General features: G+C 48.5%; 1 long non-coding RNA gene across 1 annotated transcript in view; it reads right to left on the bottom strand.

Annotated features, from left to right (window-relative positions):
* Positions 1-2,158: 2,158 nt before the first annotated feature.
* The window catches only part of LOC144134376 (uncharacterized), a 171,904-nt gene continuing 160,240 nt past the window's right edge, over positions 2,159-13,822 (bottom strand). Inside the window, exons 5-6 of the long non-coding RNA XR_013315133.1 lie at positions 3,274-3,323; positions 2,159-2,191 (exon numbers count right to left, since the gene is read on the bottom strand). This is a non-coding gene — a long non-coding RNA (uncharacterized LOC144134376). The remainder of the gene's footprint in view (positions 2,192-3,273; positions 3,324-13,822) is intronic.

The raw sequence follows: 13,822 nt of genomic DNA, 5'->3' as shown, positions 1-13,822 counted from the left end.
TTTACACTTGTCACGCTGAAAACTGTTCTTAACAAATTTAAATTAAATGTTTAAAATGTTATTCAGAGATGACATTATAATTGGCAATACACATGATGCAGATGACCAGTGGAACTATAGGAAGAAAGCCTTGATATTGAGACAACATGGACTTGGCTAGCACGCGAAGGTTAGAGAATAAGCTATTGCATTTTAGAAATAAATGCAAAAAGGAAAGGCAGGAACCATGTTAGAATATCCAAAAACGGCTCAGCGCCATTTGCAGTACTGTCGGCTTCAGCTTCTCTGCAAGACGTTTTCCAACCAAAAGGTCTCGTTCCCAGACGACACTATTGCATTCATTGTGGAAACAAAAAGTGTCTAGTTCCACCTTCTGAGTAAACTCTGGAATGTCGCCAGTTGACTGTGAGATGGTTTTGATAGAGCTGTTGAAAAGCACTATGGTACAGTATAGACCAGGGGATTGCGGTCAGCCTTCTGTGGCACTGCAGCAGTGGCTATATGTTATCCCATAACTAACTTGCAGCACTACCAAAGGCAGAGACCTCGGCCAGTCGGGAGAGCGTGTTAGGCGTGTACCTCCGCGCCTAGCCGTCTGCGTGTCGTCTGATCGCGAAGTACACAGATATGATTAGAAAGGAGTATAAATCGACGCCGTATATGTAGCATCTCCCTATACACGCTTACACCCGCTAAATGCAAGCATTTTGCATGACGTTACGTAACGCGAGTACGTTAAGGCTCGATATGAAATGGCCTTTGACGCATGCGCACTTTGGAGCAGGGTATATCATATGTTCGTGTGCGTACTTTATGCCGGCACTACATTCCGCATCGTCCGAACGTTGCCTGTGCACTGATCGCGGCTTAGGTAGTGTTGCGAGGAACTACTGGGATGGAGTATAGGCAGAAAACGGGGAAAGGCCTTTGTCCCTATGCTGCGGGGAGTTGGCTACACCCCCCACACTTTTATCTCCAGCTTCCCCTCTTCGCCATCCCGCACCCGAATCCACGCTCAACGAGTCATGCAGCGCTTGCTATTTAAGCAGTGGAGGGTGTTTATTGGTTCGCCGTGACGTCTCGTCCTGACGTCACGCAGCTACCAAGGCCGCAGCCGGAAGCTCCGCCCCTGCGGATGACCGAGTGGGTGGGGCCGGCGGAGGAGCGCCATGTAAGAAGAGAGGAGAAAGGTGCGAAGACGCGTAAATTCCAATTTTGACTCCAGATAACTCACCTTCCACAGAACGCATAAAAAAAATTGGCGGTGGTTTAGCTCTGGTTAAACCTGGAGTGACGCGACAGCTACATATGGCCGAGTGGAACTTGCTAGTTGAATAGCAAAGTCAGTCCATCGCCGCTCAGTTTCACTGGGCGTTCCTCCTTCATCTTCATCCCACTTGACACGGCGCATGCGCACAGCTGTGGCAGCTCGGTTTCGCCGCTGGTCCGCATCACGTGGCTTGTCACGGGACGAACCACGTGATCAGCCGCGCCGCCGGCAGCTGCTCCGCACCACGTGACAGCATGGCGGCGCCGCCACGCTGAAGGCTCGAAATGCTACCGTAGTGTAGCTATCACTACAAAAATCTTGCTGGAGGATACTTGTGAAGCGGTGTCCTATCTAGGCATACGTCAACTTTATTCGGAGCCCCTTTCAGAGCCCATTTAATGCCGTTGTCGACTTCTTTGACACGGGAGGACGCTACCGCCTCCGGGATGGTGAAAGTATCTTGAGAAACCAGAGGTCACATTTTAACAGTCACACTGACGAGCTTGCAAGCATGGTGTTTTAGCTGCCGCTTTTGTTGTTACGCGCACTGTTGAAGTGGAAGAGCCGACATAAAAATTGGAGGGAACATTTAAGCGCCGCATTAAGGGTATGACGCGATAGAGTTAATGCCCATATATGAGGAATTGGTCAAGTTTACATCCTTAGGTCCCTGGGAGTCCTCACACCACTCATTGCGCAACGGTGCAGCGCTTAAGGAATGCTCCACTGCCCTGCGATGGCAGGCGCTGCCACCGGTGGGGCTTGTGCAACACAAGTTGCTCTTCCCGAGCAACCGATCAATCACTGATTTCACAGCCACCTGCCACGGTGGACAGTTTGCTCACAATCCAGTAGGCAGGTTGGGACGACGCCAAAAAATCGCGTGACCTAGGTGGCAAACTCGGGTTGCTCCTCCGGTGGCTACATCGTGCCAAAATACACGCGCTTTCGAAAACCATGCAGGCAATGCAACCCCTCCAGTGCACGTAACTAGACAAAAAAGCCAAATTTTGTCGAGCCACAGCGCCAAGGGCGATCGCGTTTTCGTAATTCTAAAAACTGATCTGGCTATTAATAACGACCGACTACAAATCTCTAGTTGCAAATAAGCGCCTAATTCTAATAGTTAAAAATTAATTATTAAAAATGAGTTAACCAGCTTACTACACTTAAGACGATGCACCGGTTTTCTGGCGTCCGCCAACATTGGTGCTGGAAAATGCATATTTTACCTCAAAAAACCTATTTTCAAGGATCACTGAAAGTCTTCAATGAAACACCTGGTATACCATGAGAAAAGGAGCTCGAAAACAAGACGACGGACGAAGACAGAACACACAGCACGACGTCTTGTTTTCGCGCTCATTTTCTCATGGATCAATACCGACTCGCCCAACATTCCACCCTTGTCAACCTGTTATACTACTGGAGGCATAGAGAACGTATGTTTTCCTGAACAAAGCTCAAGAAACCGCACGAAAATTAAAGGACATTCTGTGTGGGGGTATTCACTAAGGAAGCGCTACCAGATGGCGCGAGCGTCGTCGCGGCTAGTAGTAGTAGTAGCAGCAAGTGTTTAATTCAAAATAATAGCAAAAAGGAAGGTAAAACATTTGTGATAACCCTGGCTAGCGCACCACGTTGGCGGTTTTTTTCACGTCATGCAGCTCGCACCGTGTCACGGTGTGTCGTGATGTACCCGGCCCACATCGTTTGTGATCCGTAACATATTTGCACGTTGTTAAATGCGTCAACGTCCACTTTTCTCTGTGGAACGCTTTGTGCGCATGAAGTCTGCCGCAGAATTCTTCTGTGCCATGATATAATTAACCGAGCTGCATGTTCAGCGTTTCAGATAGGCGGCCACCCTATTCAGAAACTCGACAGCAGAACTGGCCGTAGCGCACGCGACAATAAACACGACTTGCAGCTTTTAATATCAGTTGATAACTGTTTGCTACTGATGCAGGACACATTGTGGATAAATAGCACATGATATTTACCCAAATTCCAAAACTGGCGCCGCAGAAACTCCTATCTCCAGCGGCTGTAGTCCGCAAACTGCTGAAGCTTCACAAGTTTCAACAGAAAGGCCAAGTGTCATAGCTGCCTTATTTACGCGACAGAACGGTCGAGCAAATACTGTCATGCGCTCGCAGCACGAATGGCAGACCCAGCGAGAATGCTTTGAAGTTTTGATTGTAGCAACGTAGCGCTGCTTCTAATGCGCAAGGCATGGAATCTAGGCCGGTTCGCAGCAACGCGATGTGCCGCGATTCCACTAGATTAAGTAGTAACACGTTGCTTTCCACAGAGAGAGATAAGTTCAGCTACAGCTAAGCGAACAGACGCTTGGAATGACTCACCTCTCCAAAAACTGCACTTCGACCGTCGGCACCCTGAGCACGGCTCTTGGGCTCGCCCGCTTGTCATGCATTTGCACCCCCGGTCGGCAGACTTCAGCCGTGCACAAGGCGGGCCTCGACATCTGTGAATTCAACACGCGGCGGCAGTCCTGTACATCGCACAACACGCTGGCGCCACTGCATTCCTACGGGTCGACGTTTTCACAAAGTGGAGTCTTTTCAGCGTGCCCGCTCATTTCTGTCTGGCGCAGTTCACGGCGTATGCACTCAGACCATGGAGCAAGACTATATAGGAGGTGAAACTATAGAGGGTAGAAGTTTTTAAAACTTTAAAATTTCTAGCCTCTATAGTGAAACTCCCGTCAGGGCGAGCGAGCACAGGGTACTAGATACCGACGGGGCCGTATGCAGTGGCGGCGCCATGCGGCGCCTCGTAGAAGCCGCAGCGAAAAAAAATTAAAAATGCAGCGCCCGGGCAGGCGGCTCTGGCGGCGCGCGCTCAAAGCAGATGACACGGGTGTTTCCTTCAGCGGGTACGCCGTGACGTTGTATTTCTGCGCCCTTAAGCCAAACAGCAACAGTTCTGGTCGGTGTCTGTTCGAGGGCCGTAATACTAACAGCGCTGCTGCGCGCAGTGCGGCCGCTTTCGGAATTTGCTAGACTAAGATGAGACGCAGGTGTTTTGTTCGAAATTGCAAAAGCGGTTTGAAGTGTTGCAGGGTGAAGGTGAGCATAGGCGCGCGCGTCCGAACGGGAGCAACACGCTCGACCGGTTGCCTTGGCAACCGACACGGCAGTAGTTTCTTTCCATGCCGCCAGGCGCCGCCAGCATGATAGTGGCGCAGCGGGCTTGTAACCTTTTCTGGTCGCCGCAGACAGCGGAGTTTCCACTCCTATATATTCTTCCTCCGTGACTCAGGGATGAAATTGACAGGACAGGGCGTTATCTAACAACTCAGTTTTTTATTGACAGTCCACTTGATTCTATACAGCAGCTGCTCTTATCAACCAAACGAAAGAAAAAAATTCACTTTGAAATCTGCTGAGATCCCATCAACCCACGAGATGAATTGCATAATCTCAGTTCCATTGCTGGGGAAGATATTTAAATTCCTTTCTTTAGAGAAAAATGGAAGGATTGCTGACACACGTGCTAACAGATCTTTAAATCTCATCAGCTGCAATTATCTCCCAATCTATGCGACTGAAAAATCTGGTAGCACGCCTATGAGCAATCCCTCAGTTTTGCCCTCAGAAATAGAACAGGAGTGGTATTTTTTATCGATACACAAACTGTTCCGTTAACGACGCCCACGGACGCTCATTCGCCAGTTTTCATAACTTAACAAGAGTAAATGCCACTTGTGAGTTGACAAGCGTTATTAATCCATTTTCTGTTTGAAAGGCGTCATAATAATATTAATAGTAATAAGAATAAAATACGCGGCCAAACGAATTCAAGTTTTCCGCGCTGAGGGCTCCTGTTTCTCGCAGCGGTGCCCTAGCGTCGTCATCGCTTAAATGACCATACGGGCGACAATTAAACTAAAATGACCCGACGCTTGTATGAGCGCACAGTAAAATAAGCTTCGGTTACAAACTTGCCAAAATTTACATAGTGCCGAAAATTTTATAAGTTCCTACGACAAAATCGCAGCTGTGCAACTCCGGTGCACCCGCCGCGGTGGCTCAGTGGTTAGGGCGCTCGACTACTGATCCGGAGTTCCCGGGTTCGAACCCGACCGCGGCGGCTGCGTTTTTATGGAGGAAAAACGCCAAGGCGCCCGTGTGCTGTGCGATGTCAGTGCACGTTAAAGATCCCCAGGTGGTCGAAATTATTCCGGAGCCTTCCACTACGGCACCTATTTCTTCCTTTCTTCTTTCACACCCGCCTTTATCCCTTCCCTTACGGCGCGGTTCAGGTGTCCAACGATGTATGAGACAGATACTGCGCCATTTCCTTTCCACAAAAACCAATTATTATTATTATTAACTCCGGTGCAGAATGCTGGCATCTAAAACCAATTTAAATTTCTTGGCCCAGCTTCTCGGCCATGGAGGTTCTCGGCGTTAGCAGATTTAGTGTACAGTTCCTAGCCGTTAGTCGATTGAGGCGACGCTTTCTATTCTGGAACCAGGTACTGTAAAAACACAGAGCAACTTTTCAGTAAAATTCAGTTTACTTAACTGCGACACTGCTACTAGCCAGCACCAGTATGAAAGTACATGTTTCTTCTCATAGGTGGCGCGACAACCTCTAAGGGTGCTCCACAGAGTAGCTGCTGGCGTGAGACCGATGTCTTGACATGGAATACAACGCAGGCATTTAGCGACGAAATTGACTGCAGGCGCAGATGAAGCTCGCGCTTCTGCATTATGCACTCTGCGAAATTATATAACAATCACTTTTTAAGGACCAAAACATATCTCAAATACAGACGCGCGCCATTAGAGGTTTCGAGTTTTAAAGCGATCACTTACATGGTAGCCGCAATGGTGGCCTCTCAGTTTAGTAAATGTAGAAAGACACTTCAGATTTAAAAGCCTGGTTGTTCTAAACGTAGAGCTGCCACGGAGGCTCAATCCACGGCTCTTGCAAAACCGGTTAGTAATACACATCGGGTACGTCTTATTAAGGAGCCAAATGTTGGGAGCCTAGGAGACCCTAAGAAGCTCGGACCCTGAGCTCCAGCACACCACCGTCCATTTAGCGGAAGAGGCCGCTACCAGTCAAGGACTGCCAGCCAGCCTCTAACCGCGGACGAGCAACTCCACGCCTCCCAGGCCTGCGTGCCGGGGGCGGGGAGAAACGTTTTTTCTGATAGAAATAAAATTCAATCAATCAATCGCAATAGCTAGCCCGCTCTTTTCAAACGGACGCGCTTGCAAGCGGACACCCTAAAACTGGCGGGTGTGTGGCGCCATCTATAGGATAGAACTGAAAACATATCGGATGCTCTTCAAGCAATCTAATGGGTGGCGCCACTACAAGCAGCAAACCAGAGATTCACGTCACTATGGCGGCAAAATATGTCATGTAATTGTGCGCATGCTAAGCACATTCAATATTTTAAAGTGTTCTAGGAAAGTGATGAATACAGCCACAAAAAAATTTGTTTCCGCTTATCTCCAGCATGCCCTTCATTGATTAAAGAATTCCACAAGTTCGAACACGGCTGGGAGGTCTATATCGTATAAATCAATCCATGTTCTCCAGTGCAATGTTGCTTTATCGTGTTGAAACTCGTCAAGTGCAACTTAAAAAGTTACATGGTAACCATAAATAAAAAGTTTACTGTCAACTGATGAAACTGCTGGCACGAGACATGCCGGATTTGGCGGAAGGTGACGCCATGAGAGCGCTCGTCATGTTACCTCGAAAGTCGAGGACAGACTCGAGGGCAGATCGCCAGTGAGCATAGAAATGCCTGTTTGGATAAGAAAAAGTGGTTGGTACTAAGACGGGGTTGTTTACTCTAAGACATACAACCCGACTAGTATTCATAAACTAACTAGTGCGCTTACTAACTCCATAGCAGTATGTCGGGTTTTGCGTCCCGACCATGGAGGAAGGAAAATTTCCTACATGGTCCCGACAAACGAATCCCGCCTACGGCGGCCGAAATACGGCCTCACTGCCTTGGACACAGCAGCCGAACGCCAGGGTTATTGAGACATCGCCGTAGGTCACAAACTTATAGCGGTTGCCACATAAGTATAGCGGGTGTTTTTTTGTTATTCCATCAAATTTTTATTTTAAAAACCACTAGGGATTGTCGGTGCGGTCCGTGCAGTTGGATTGTACAGTAAAGAGGTCATTACGTATGTGATAGAGCCTAATTAAAATACTCTTAGTTAACTTAAATTAACTATAAAATATGTAGTCATCGGTTTTAGGATGACAGATTATTGGCGAAATTGAAGGCCGCCAATTTAGAAGACGAGTGCAGCTTTGAAATTTCTGATTTGGCACTGCGGTTAAAAATATCGAAGGTGCAAATGCGCCTTTGAAAGTTGGTCAAGTTGGATTTTCCGCGTAAATCGAAACAGTGGCATCGATGGAAATTGCAATTCGCAGCAAGTACAGATGCCTTCTGTGCATTTTATGGTTTAGACGGGGTTAAAGGGATTTCGGTGACGACACCGTGCTCAGGGAAGCCATTTTATAATTGGGAAACGGGGCAAAGCCATCTAAACGAACTTCCGAAAGCGTGTATTCGACACTAGATGTTGCGAACCAAAATGCGGATTCAGAAATTGAAAAAAAAGAGCCCACCTTCGACGTTGACGGCCTTTGATTTCGCAATAAAGTGTGGACGTCCTAAAACGTAAAATTAAAAAAATGGATTAGTTAATTTCAGAGCGTCAGCTCTCATTAGCTAATTCGTCAATTTCTCGCCGCTGTCATCGGCGTCGTCCGCTGCGCTACATGCCACTTTTCCACCTGCCTCGGCTGGAAGGTAGGAATGGGGAGAGGGAAGTGGAGAGAGGGAGATTCCCTACTCGGCGAAAGGGTGGAGGCGACGGGTGTCCTATTGACCTTTTCCAATAAGGGCTCGTTGGGCGTCGCCATATTGCTCACTGGGCTGTTGTGTGCACGTGACGTCCTCATACTGGAAGCAGTAGCGGAACCGGTTTGCAACAGCCCAGAGTGGAGGCGTTTCGGCATCACCCTCACCCGATATCTCACAAGTTGTTTGCAGCGCTGTGAAGGCTGCGGCGATCAGAGCCAACCAGAACGCCGTACGCTGAAAAACGCGTTTCTCCGCTCCTCTCGCCGCCGCGACTAGTGGCTCCATCCCTGGAAAGAAAGGAGCACCAGTGTTCAGCTGCTGCGCGAAGGAGACTCCAACGACGCCATGTTTACGGATGGCAGCGCACCACGTCACAACAAGCCTCCGCAGTGCTGTGTTCGTGCGGCCTTTCTCTGCGGATCTAGCCAGTGAATGAAACGCCCAGTATGCTTTCACAACACCATCCCGAACTACCTGTCCAATTACTGCACTAATTGTTTTAAAAATAGTTACAACGCTTTTCAGCTGTTTGAGGGACTATTCGTTGTCTTCCATGGCCCTGATTGTACGAGAGAGCTCTACCTTTCACAGTGCTGCAAACGACCCATTGAAGTCCCTCAAAACCCACCACCGAAACCAACTGCAAAGAATCTGCAGTCTTGGAAAAATCCGCGCTCACCTCCGGCTGTGTGACTTTGTCAGACAAAACAGGGCATGTCTGTGAAAACTTATTTCCTGCGAATTACCCGAAATCCGGAAAGACGTGGAATTGGCCTGGGTACCGGCTTTCTCGTCAAACCCGGGGAACGAGGCAGCCCACGATAAAGCTCGAGGGTCTATCGTTATATATTGTTGCAAATGGGTTGCAAGCCCCAAGGGTAGCGTTGGCCTGGCGGCCTGGGGCAAAGCTGGAAACATCCGAAGGTCCCGGCAAAGGATGAGTCGACTGGCAACAGAACAACTTGTTTATTCTGGCATCGCCAAAAGAGCAGCCGGTCAGGGCGACCACGTTACTCGAAGGAAGGAATCGAAGTCTCCCTTGGCGTCCGGGGCAGCTCCTTTTTATACCCTCGGAGTAGAGGGCAAGAAGGAACGGCTTGGGATGAGTCGCACGAGACGGCGACGCACAGACATGTACAGACGTGACGGGCGCGTCCGCCGGGCCGGCGCCGGTCAGACCTCCTCGCCTCCCAGTTGGGGAGCTCCTCTCCCCGGCTGCCGCGCTTTGACAAGCGTGGGCACCAACATGCACACACACACACACACGCACGCACGACGACACGTGGCACTGAAACCTGTCTGGACGCGCTTGGCGGGAGGCGTTGCGGCCGCGATGAACGAAGCCGCGGCGTCCGTTGCATCCGCGCCGGCTATACCGCGCGTCGTAGGCGAGACGTAACAATATCGATCTAGGATCTATCGAGTTAGCTGTGGATGCTAACTGGGACGTCGGAATGACAAGAGAAGGCCTTAATACCTACCGCGAGATCACTCAGCATTACAGGCTAGAAAGGCCAATCTTCCCACCTCCGCATAAAAACCCAAATCAAAGAACAGGAGGTACTGAGGGAACAAAACTACGAACTAAAACTCTTCCTGAGCTCGCTGTATCCGAATAGATTTGAACCGGAGTGCTGCAAATGCGGGGCAAAGCCACAGTCGACCACATCTTCTGGGACTATCCGACAGACCCCCCACCGACATCACTTCAGTGGCTCGCGCATCCAGGCCCTGTGAAGACCTTGCCGCTCCTACCTGGAAACCCAAGCACAGGTCGTGAGAAGAGCCCAAGAGGTCGCCGCCAGTCTCCAATGGCGGCCACCTAGCAAGATCAATTAACCCACTTTTAACTCATCATCATCATCATCATCATCATAGTCATCATCATCATCATCAGCCTTACTACACCCACTGCAGGGCAACGGCCTCTCCCATGTCTCTCCAATTAACCCTATCATTTTCCAGCTGCATCCACCCTTTGCCTGCAAACTTCTTAATCTCATCCGCCCACCTAACCTTCTGCCGCCCCCTGCTACGCTTATTTTCTCTTGGAATCCACTCCGTTACCCTTAAGGACCAGCGGTTATCTTGCCTTCGCATTACATGCCCTGCCCAAGCCCATTTCTTTCTCTTGATTTCGACTAGGATGTCATTAACCCGTGTTTGTTCCCTCACCCACTCTGCCCGCTTCCGATCTCTTAACGTTACACCTATCATTTTTCTTTCCATGGCTCGCTGCGTTGTCCTTAACTTAAGCTGAACTCTTTTCGTTAGCCTCCACGTTTCTGCCCCGTAGGTGAGTACCGGTAAAATTATGCTGTTGTACACTCAACTCAACTTTTAACTCAAGCCGATAATAAATGTTTTCCTATCCAATCCTGAGACACCACAGCTGACGCTCGAACACTCGCGTTACGCACTCATAATCGTCCTGTGATTTCTGCCCCGTAGGTGAGTACCGGAAAGATTATGCTGTTGTACACTCAACTCAACTTTTAACTCAAGCCGATAATAAATGTTTTCCTATCCAATCCTGAGACACCACAGCTGACGCTCGAACACTCGAGTTACGCACTCATAATCGTCCTGTGATTTTTTTTCACCGATCTGTATGCCGCGTACATGTCCGCCTTGCTGTGAAACCCGCATGAACTGACCAAACCAACGCGTCTCTCGTGGTTTTGAAGGTACAATTTGCATAGATAGCAGAACATCACCCGTTATATAAAAATGTTTCGCGTATAACATCCCTGCTATGTACACCCTTTGCCCCAAGATCAGAGCCCGAGGGAGTTGCTTCTAAACCATGCAGTGGGGCTATTGTTCATCCGTGGGGGTCGTCACGTGCGGAATGGGGAGGATCAAAGTTCATCTTTTGTATGCTGGGAATGCATATTGAGCCACCCAGCGTGGCAGAAAATGGAACTCGCTTGGGCTGTAAACTTTTGACAAAGGCTGTACTGCGGGGAGCTGAAAACTCTTGCAGGCATACTTATAACAGCTTGAGCGTGAAGTCAAACTGTCAGACGAGAATGCAACAACGAGCGTTACTCAAGTCAACTATGCGAGGTTAACCCAGCTTCGCAGCTTTTCTAAGTAACTTTTTATTTTCGAATTTGTCATTTTTGAACACTTTAAGCAAATTTTGGCCGTTGCTCCTACCCGCCCTGTTGAGAGCGTATACGGGGCAGTGCGCCTCCTAGTGACAGAAATGCTTCAACGCCGGTCATGAAACCACATGTGCGCAGGTTTCTTTGCATCCTCTAACGTTAAGTACACACGATGTCTTCCGAATCTGCGCGTAGTGCAGGTGTCAAAATCTTCTGTATGGCAAGGCGTCACTGGTCCACATCATGACATCGCACTTGTTCGTAAGCCAATTTTAAATTTCGAGTGTAGTACCAAAGCTCCTCGCACACTATAATGTATGTTTACACAGATGAAAAGGTCGCTAGGGCAGTTAAAACGAGGCTGTGAATCTCTTCCTACTGTGCTGCCACCTGCACAGCTGAAGGGGTGCTTTGAGCAGTCTTATTTTTATCTTCAGTATGACTGCTTTGTCTAAATTAGCTTTCTGCTCACGGCGGCGAAATACGTGTGGCTGGAAAGCTCTGCTATAAGGGACAAGCAATGGCTTGCCGACCAGGCGGATAAGGTGGCCGGAGATTAGGACAAGGGCCTCGAACTATGAGCGCCAACTGTAAAAGTGCATTTTATATCAGGAAATGCTTACCCACTCGCTTGAGTGTAAGCCACGAATTTTGTACCCTTTAGTGTGCTAAAATTCGTAATTTGGTTCAAATGAATGCTCTCTGCCGCGAATTATTTAGGCGCAAATTTCGCAGCCATTTTTTAAATGTGCACAAACCGCTGCGGAGAAAAAAAAAACGGCTGGCGGGTTAGCATTGCTAAGCACGACCTATTGTTCGAAAGGACGGCTCCGAACGTGGGTGAACTCAATTTTCAATTTTTTTTTTGTGATGGCGGCCGGGGCACCCAAATTTTTGAGGTAGACCAGCCGTGCTTCGGAGGTGGGCCAATTCCATTTTGAGTGTAGGTCAAGCCTATATTACACCCCAGCGCACCCAGATTAGCCGGCAGTCAAATTCGGCCAAAGTCTTCCAAAGACAAATTTCAGCTGTCCTAACTATATACGGGACCTGCTTCATGTGCTATACCATTTGTTGCCATCCTTACCCCGCAGGGTCATCCCAAACTGAGCTTTGGCCAAGGTCATCCAGAGGTCGAATTTCGAGCGGTCTTAACATGTTTGACACATGCCTCATTGCCATACCACGTGTTGCCATCCTTACCCTGCAGGGCCATCCCCAAAATTGATCTTTGCTTGGTACATTGCCATGCATTCCCATTCAGTTGCTGTCTGGCTGAGGCTTCATTTTCTTCGCGTGAAACATTGTTGATATAGCTGGAGGTAGGCTAGAAGTGTTTTCGTATTAAAACTGCCCACCAGATAGCAATAACGCAAACGGTAGATGGGGGGTCAGCTACTTACGGTGCCGAATGAACCGTTCGCTCCGTCTTTTAGTGGCGCCCTCTAAATGCAGAAGCTCAAATGGCGAAAGCACTAGTTCACGCCGCTACGCACAGAGGACGCCACAAATAAGCGCTTCGTAGGGAGCCTACATACATGCCGCCTGCCGCCTGGCTTAGGGTGGTGACATCTCTCCCAGTGTTGCCGAAAACGGCCGCTAAACATGACGGGCAGCCATGTTGTTCCCCTTGAAGAGAGCATCCCCGGCTTTCAGTGGCGTGGTCGCTGGGGCGATCTACAACATTAGTTTATATTCTAGTTTATCGGCGTTTCTTTCGAAGTTAGTACCAACAGATGACGCCGTTCCGACGACATACAGCAGTTCTCAGCGACGGTGCATTACACTCCGAACGGGTCTCTCCTCTGCGCGCGTCATCGCGCCAAAAGGCAGCGCTTATCAATTACGTAAAAAGGGTTCCTCCTCACGATGAGCACTAACCGAGCTTAGGTGTTGGGCGTTCAGAATTTAATGTTATGACGGTAATCAAAAGATTACGCAGGCCCACTTTTTAATGCTTATCAATTACTTGGTTCATGCGCGGCCTGTACAGAATGTGGCCGTAGTGGCTGTGTAGCTTATGTCGGGCATAATCGCCGCAAGTGTTCTATCGTTGGATAGCTTATGTCGAGTATAATTGCACCGGACTAATTGTAGGTCTCAATTAATTACCGGTAATTAGTTAATTGTAATGTAATTGAAATTTACGCTACATCACTAAGTCGCTGGATAGCTTATGTTGAGTACAATTGCACTGAACTAATCTTGTCTTACCGACCATTAATTAGATAACCGTGATTAAAAATCAATCGTTATGCTCCATCATCAAGCTATATATCGTTGGATAGCTTATGTCGAGTATAATTCCACCGGAGTAATCGCAGGTCTTAATTACCATTAATTATTTATTTGATTTAAAATTGAACCTAATGCTATAGCATCGTCATATATCGTTGAAAGGTCTCGATGAGTAGAATCGAAAATGTAACGGTAAACCGAGCTAACGCTGGTCTATGTAGGTTCAAAATAAAACCACGCAACAGAAGCAAAACAGTAGCACCTAATGCTTATGCATTCACAGCACGGGAAGAGACTTAAGTGCCCCAGTAGTTCTATTACCGA

Source organism: Amblyomma americanum, chromosome 5, assembly GCF_052857255.1.
Source record: "Amblyomma americanum isolate KBUSLIRL-KWMA chromosome 5, ASM5285725v1, whole genome shotgun sequence".
Taxonomy (NCBI): Eukaryota; Metazoa; Arthropoda; class Arachnida; order Ixodida; family Ixodidae; genus Amblyomma; species Amblyomma americanum.
This window is presented reverse-complemented; position numbering and strand designations above follow the sequence as displayed.